A 7,182-nucleotide genomic window follows, 5' to 3' on the forward strand; every position below is an offset into this window, starting at 1 on the left:
CGCCCGCAGCAGAGCCTCTCTCTGCCCTCAGTCCTGGCCTGGCCATTACATGTCCTCGAACTGGTCGATGCACTGCTTGGTGTTGCCCTGCCGGATCTGCAGCAACGTCTTGTACTTGTCCCGACCTTGCCTCATGTTCTCATTGTGGATGATGTAATTATGAGTCCTCTTATTCTCACCTTGGGCCTGGGACAGCTCGCCGCTCAGCATCAGCAGAGGCCGCTGCACGCGCTCGTTCTCCGCTTTGGTGATGTGTTTCTCCTCGTTTCGGTTATCCCGGATGCCCTCGCTAGACAGCTCCGCTCTGTGTAGTCAGTGGGCTCCGAGTCCTCGTCCTGCAAGCGGTCTTGGACATGGTAGCTCACTGTCTTCTATACGAGGGGCGGCGGGGGAGAGGGTGCCGTCATCACCAGGTGCAGCTCCTCCTTGGTCTTCACCAGGTTATCCTGGGCTACTCTGGCTCTGTGCTGCCACTCTTCAACTTCATCCTCCTGGCGCCCCCGTGCTCCTTGCGCCTCTGTGCCTCTTCCAGGAGTGCGATCTTCGTGGTGTACTCTGCAAGCTCCGCAGCCAGCTGCTCCTGGCTCTTTACCTGATCCACCACTTGTCTCTCCAGCTCTTCCTTAGTTAATGGGTACAAATATATATTTAAATAGAAGAAATAAGTTCTAATGTTTGATATCAGAGTATGGTGGCTATAGTTAATAATCATGCTTTTTTTCAAAAGAGCTAGGAGAGAGAACTTGAAATGTTCTCAACACAGAAATGATAAACACTTGAGGTGATAGATAACCTAAATATCCTGACGATTATTACACATTCTATGCAATTAACAAAATATTTCATGTACCCCATAAAATGTGGAAATATTATTCATTAATTTAAAAACATATATATGAAATATTAAGCATAGATCCAGATTTTTCTCAATTTCTTATATTGGTCTGGTTTCTCATAATCCCTTGTAGGGTGTTTTTTGCCACCTGGTTTTTCATTTCTTGATCAAAAGTACTTACTACTTAGCATCTAGAAACAATCACATATATTTCTGTGCTATTTACTTTGAAATACTCTGGTATAACAAACTGTTCCTTTTTTTATCTCAGTGTAGAAACTCAATTACTAGTATCCATTGAAAAATTTTCTGGGAGGTGGAGTGTTGAGTGAATTTTAGCTCAGCTGGTTCCTGTGAGAGCTGGATGTTTAAAAGAGTCTAGCACTTTTCTCCCCATCTCTCTGCTTTTCTCATGTGATCTCTGCACATGCTGGTTCCTCTTGGCTTTCCAGCATGAGTGAGAGCAGTCTGAAGCCCTCACTGGAAGCAGATGTTAGCGCCATTTTTCTTTTACAGCCTGCAGGACTGTGAGTCAAATAAATATATTTTCTTTATAAATTACCTATCCTCAAGTGTTCCTTTACAACAACACAAATGGACCAAGACAGTACCACATACTTGCATTTTATAATTCCCACTTATAGCTATTTTTCTTGCTTTATCATATGGGAAAATTTTAATACTATACAGGTCTTAGAATTTGTAGATTAAGCCGGGCGCGGTGGCTCAAGCCTGTAATCCCAGCACTTTGGGAGGCCGAGACGGGCGGATCACGAGGTCAGGAGATCGAGACCATCCTGGCTAACACGGTGAAACCCCGTCTCTACTAAAATATACAAAAAATTAGCCGGGCGAGATGGCGGGCGCCTGTAGTCCCAGCTACTCGGGAGGCTGAGGCGAGAGAATGGCGTAAACCCGGGAGGCGGAGCTTGCAGTGAGCTGAGATCCGGCCACTGCACTCCAGCCTGGGCGACAGAGCGAGACTCCGTCTCAAAAAAAAAAAAAAAAAAAAAAAAAAAGAATTTGTAGATTAAAACTGTGAGGATATTCAGCTGAAATGCAAATTTTCATATTCATTCAGGCAATGTCAGTATAAATGGGCTTAAATATTACATTAAATGATTTCAGTGCCTTTTTGAGCATATTGGACATTTAGAAAACAAAAGACCAGACTCATTGTGTGAGCAACCATATTTCCCCAAATTCCAGGAAGTTAAAAAGAGAAAAAACAGTTTGTCCAGAGCTGTACTGCACTAATGTAAAGCAATATATTTAGCCAGATTCCTAATAAAGTAATGTGAATGATGTTATACTTAAACATTTTGTAGGGAAAAGAAAAATACGAATTGCTATTTTAATACATAATGCCAGAATTCATCATAGGCAGGAAATCATTTTATAATTGGAAATAAATTTGTAAGTACTATTGAGTGTGAGCTTAATCTCTGATATACAGAGGATGATCAAAACACAAAAAGACAGCTAAATACTCCATATAAGTAATCAATAAAAATGTACAGGAGTGAGAAGAGAAGAGAGTAAAGAGGTGGATAGAGAATCATGGAGAGAGTTCACAGTAAACCCATAGAAAGAACCTGCCACTTTGGAAAAAGTTCACCAGTAAAAAATTTCAAATGATGACAAAATCAAAGGGCATAATTAAAGAGCCTTTAATATAAGTCACATTTTACATCCCAGGATCACAACTGTTAGCTATGTGACATCTGCTGTAACTGTGTGCTTTAGTTTTTTGTGTGAAGATATGTGTGTGAGATGGGACTGAAAAGTTTGAAGTTAATAATTCCTGGCATCCTCACCGAATGGTGTTTGAAATTTCCCAACTAAATTTGTGAAGGGAGGGACCACCTTTGTATGAGAACTCCAATCGATTTTTATCAGCATAAAATAGAATTCCTTCATTCTCAACTTTTAAAATGGGATTCACAAAAAATTTAGGAAAATTTTAATGCTTAGGGCATGTTTGAAACAGTCTTTAAATTTTACATATTTTAATTCATATTATTTCTCAATATTGAATTTAACATTCTTAATCAATTTGATATCCCAAATATTTAAAAATCCGCCATATTTTCTATGTGCATTAGAAATAATTTGAAAATTTGCAAGGAGATTTAAATAAGGTATATTACATGATAATAAACAATAAATTTAGGGATGTATTCACAGTAACATTCTAATTGTCTAAGTACCCTCAAATTCACCCTGAAACAAAAAGAAACTACAGGATGTATCTGAGTAACCAAAAGAGATTTTATGAAGCCCATGCCTTGAAATCTCATGTCCTTTCCTCATTGAAGGGCCCTCAAGACACTTCTCAAGGACTATTAACTTTAATTATGTACACATCTAATAAACTTGATTATTGGCATTACCTTCCCAGAGCAGACATAACCATTTTAAAGGAAACTGTAAAGAGCAGGCTCAAGAGCTTGGAAACCATAGCTGGCTGGATCCATTTAGTGTAAAGCACTGTATCTCCTCCATTCACCTGCACCTCTGCTTCAAAGTCTCATAGGGCAGAACTACTTTCTTAAAATGTAACAAATTCAGCTGGGCATGGTGACTCATGCCTGTAATCCCAGCACTTTGGGAAGCCGAGGCAGGTGGGTCATCTGAGGTCAGGAGTTTGAGACCAGCATGGTCAACAGGGTGAAACCCTGCTGCTACAAAAAAGACAAAAATTAGCTGGTCATGGTGGCCAGCACTTGTAATCCCAGCTAGTTGGGAGACTGAGGCAGGAGAATCGCTTGAACCCAGGAGGTGGAGGTTGCAGTGAGCCAAGATCACGCCATTGCATTCAAGCCTAGGCAACAAGGCAAGGCTCCATCCCAAAATAAATAAATACAAATTTTAAAAAAGTAACGAATTCAATTATTTAAATCCTCTGTGGAGATCGCAACCAATAAAATGTAAGGAAATACTGGCTGTGACACTGTAATTTTCCATGTTACTTCTCCAAATAGATTTATGCAATTTATTCTTCCACTCCCAGCTACTTAATAGAATTTAAGTTCTTAAGAGACGAAAGAATGGTTGGTTCTGAATTAAAAATAAAAGTTCTATCCTTTTTTTTTTAAAGAGATGGGTCTTTGTCTGTTGTCCAGGCTAGAGTGCAGTGACATGATTATAACGATTATAGCTCGCTGCAGCCTGGAACTCCCATTCAGCTGCTTGATTTAGTTTATACATAGATGTTAGGTTAAGAAAGAAGAAAAGTGGGTTTACAGTAGAGAACTTTTGGTTAAGTATTTGTTATTTTTTGACTTCTTGCTTAATGTAACAATGAATTTTTCCCATGTTCATAGGTTATAATTAGACTTAACTGGTTTTTCCATCCTTTTCTGAATGTTATAATAAAACAAATCTATCTGGAAACATGTTGAAACTATTTTACTTTGAATACATGGTAGAAACTCTATATCTTTTTCATATTATTTTTTATATCTATCTTACTTTTCCTGAACTCCAGTCCAATGGATGTCAATTTCCACTTGAATCTCCAACGTCATAGTAATCTTAACATTTCCAAATTTTAACTGACCAATCTGTCCAACTCACCCCCTTCTTCCAGTGACTCCTGATATTTTCCCAGTCTCTGTCAACATTTTCCAGTTTATCTAAAATTTTGGAGCCACTGTCACTCATCCCAGGCTTCCTCGGTGTCTTCCCCTATATCTACTCTGTTATTATAGTCTTTAGTAATTTTTAGGAAAACTTAAACAATTGTTTTTGTCCCACTGCCTTCATTGTAGCTTTGGCTGCTCACAATTGGAAGGTTTTTATTGAATCAGCCCCATACTGGCTCACTCAGACTGCAACTAGGCATCTCTCCTGGCCTCTGCTGCCATTTTATTTTGTAAGCACTTCTTAAATAAAGTGAGATCTCCTCAAAAGCTTCCAATGTTCTAAGTCACCTATGTGGCCTTTTGTGTTCTCCATAGTCGAGTCATACCTTAACATAGGATCTTATTTTACCTCTCTCTTATAAAATGTGAAAACTCACTGCAGCTTTTTCAGTTTTACACAGGTTCCTTCTGTCCTCTGAGCTGCCATTCTCCTTGAACTGTATCTGTTGGAACCACAGTTCTAATACATTTTTTTCAAGGCTTGGCTCACAACTAAAGCCTTCTACATCATTCTCTGGCCATTGTACCAGATTACTCATCCTTTCCTATTTGAACTTCTGTAGAACCACCTGCTTTATCACATACGTCACATTTTCTTTGAAAGGCCTTATTTTTATAGTTCAGGATAGAATACAAACTTCTTGAGGCAGGGACATGCCTTATATGAATATGACAATAATACCAATCATGTAACACTTATTGAGCTCTTATTATATTTGTTCTAAGAATATATATTATCTATTTCTGTCTTACAAAACTCAGTAAGATGTTATAATTATTATCATTTCATAGACGAAGAGATGAGATACAGAGAGGTCTAGTAGTGTTTACAAGGTATTACAAACATTGAGTGGCAGAAGCTACATTTAAATACAAGGTAGTTGACTTGTTTGCTTCTGCTCTGGACTATGACCTTAGTTTACATTCTTATCTCCCATGTGCACAACACAGATCTCAACAAAAAAGACATGTTCCTCAAAATATTTTTATAAAATGAATCAAAATCCGGAAAAAATCAATAGTCAGTATTCTTTACATGTCTTTTATATTATTTAAACTGCCTCTCATGATGAAACACCTTTAAAATATCTGGGATTTGCCACTAACTTTGCTTCTTCACATCCTTAGTTTTCCTTCAGCTACATGAATAATTTTTCAATAGCCCAAACAATTTTCTTACTGCACATTTAATGAAACCAGTAAAGCTAAAACATTCTGAGTGCTCAGCAGTGACAGTGTCAGCAAGCAATTAATCTCCAACAGTTTACCTACCATGTTATGACCACTAGAGCTCAGTTCAGCTTCTCACATGACTCTACTTCCTAATTATCTCCTGGAAAAGAAAGTCTGTCAGCCAAAAACAAAGCATCAAGAAAATAGTAAGAAAAACTGATGGAGATAGAAACAAGGTTTTCATCCTTACAAAAAGGATGCACATATTTTCCATAGAGAAAAACAATTCCGATCTTGGAACTTTTTTGATTGGTTACTTCAGTTGCCTCAATTTCACCCTCCACAAAATTGGTTTCACAGTATTTGTGCATTAGAGAAGGATATTGTAGGACTTAATTAAAGCTTATAAAACATAGAGAGAACCTTTCTGTAATTACCTTGCCACTCACCTTTGTCATTTATCTTTCCTCAAGGGAGCCATATCTTTTATCCGTTGTAATATAGAAGAAAACCACAGAACATCAGGTGATGCCATTGTGGAAAAGGATTTTATGCAGCTGTAAATAAGTAGCAACATAAGGCAATACTTGGCAAGATAAAATTCCAGCATATATAAGCTGCAAAAATAAAGCACCAGACTTTATCACTGTGTCAGCTTCTACTCTTAGCCCACTAGAGTCTATTCTCAAGCGAACACTGTCAGAGTGATCCGTTAAAAATATAAGACAAATAATCTCATTCTTCTCAAACTCCTCATAGTTTCTCATCTTTGCGAGAATAAAAGCCAAGGAATTTACAAGAAGTCACCTACAAGAATTTTCATTCTTTGGCCCTCTCTTTTTCCTCTAACCTCACATCCTATTCCCTCCCAAATCATACTGGCTTCCTTGCCAGGCATGTGCCTGTCTCATGGATTCTGTCTGGCTCATTTTCTAAATCTCAAATGCTCTTTAGCCAAATCTCTGCATGATTCATTTATTTTATTTCTCCTTGAGATTTTCACACAAATGGCACTTTGTTAGTGAGATCTTGTTTGAGCATCCTATTAACAATAGTACCCTGGCCTTTGCCCTCTTTAATGTTCTTCCCTGCTAGAATTTTTCCATAATCTTTATCATCATATGACAGGCTATAGATTTAAATTGTTTGTTTATTGCCTGTTTCTCCTTACTAGTTTGTACGCTCCATGTGCATAGGAATATTGAGTTGTTTTATTTACAGATTTATTCTCAGTACCTGGAAAACTGCTGTCACAAAGTTGTTTTACTGAGGTAAACATTTATTGAATAAATAAATGAGCTGAAAAAATTTCAAATCTGAAAATGAAAATGAGGCAGTATGAAACATAGTCAAGCAACAATTTTCTACAAAAGTAAAAATGTCCAGGTGTATTTACAGATAAAATTTTTCATTTTACATGTATTATTTGTTGCCATATTAAAAGTCATATGATTAGTTAGGCTATTAAATAATTTAATATTTATTCATAATATTTGGATATGTAGCATTTTCTCCAAATTATGGGAA

The 7,182-nt window shown here is 37.5% G+C and overlaps 1 pseudogene; it reads right to left on the reverse strand.

Moving 5' to 3' along the window:
* Positions 1 to 38: 38 nt before the first annotated feature.
* LOC117078319 lies at positions 39 to 4,501 on the reverse strand (annotated as a pseudogene).
* Positions 4,502 to 7,182: the final 2,681 nt, after the last annotated feature.

This window comes from Trachypithecus francoisi, unplaced genomic scaffold (genome assembly GCF_009764315.1).
Source record: "Trachypithecus francoisi isolate TF-2019V2 unplaced genomic scaffold, Tfra_2.0 Lachesis_group0, whole genome shotgun sequence".
Lineage (NCBI taxonomy): Eukaryota > Metazoa > Chordata > Mammalia > Primates > Cercopithecidae > Trachypithecus > Trachypithecus francoisi.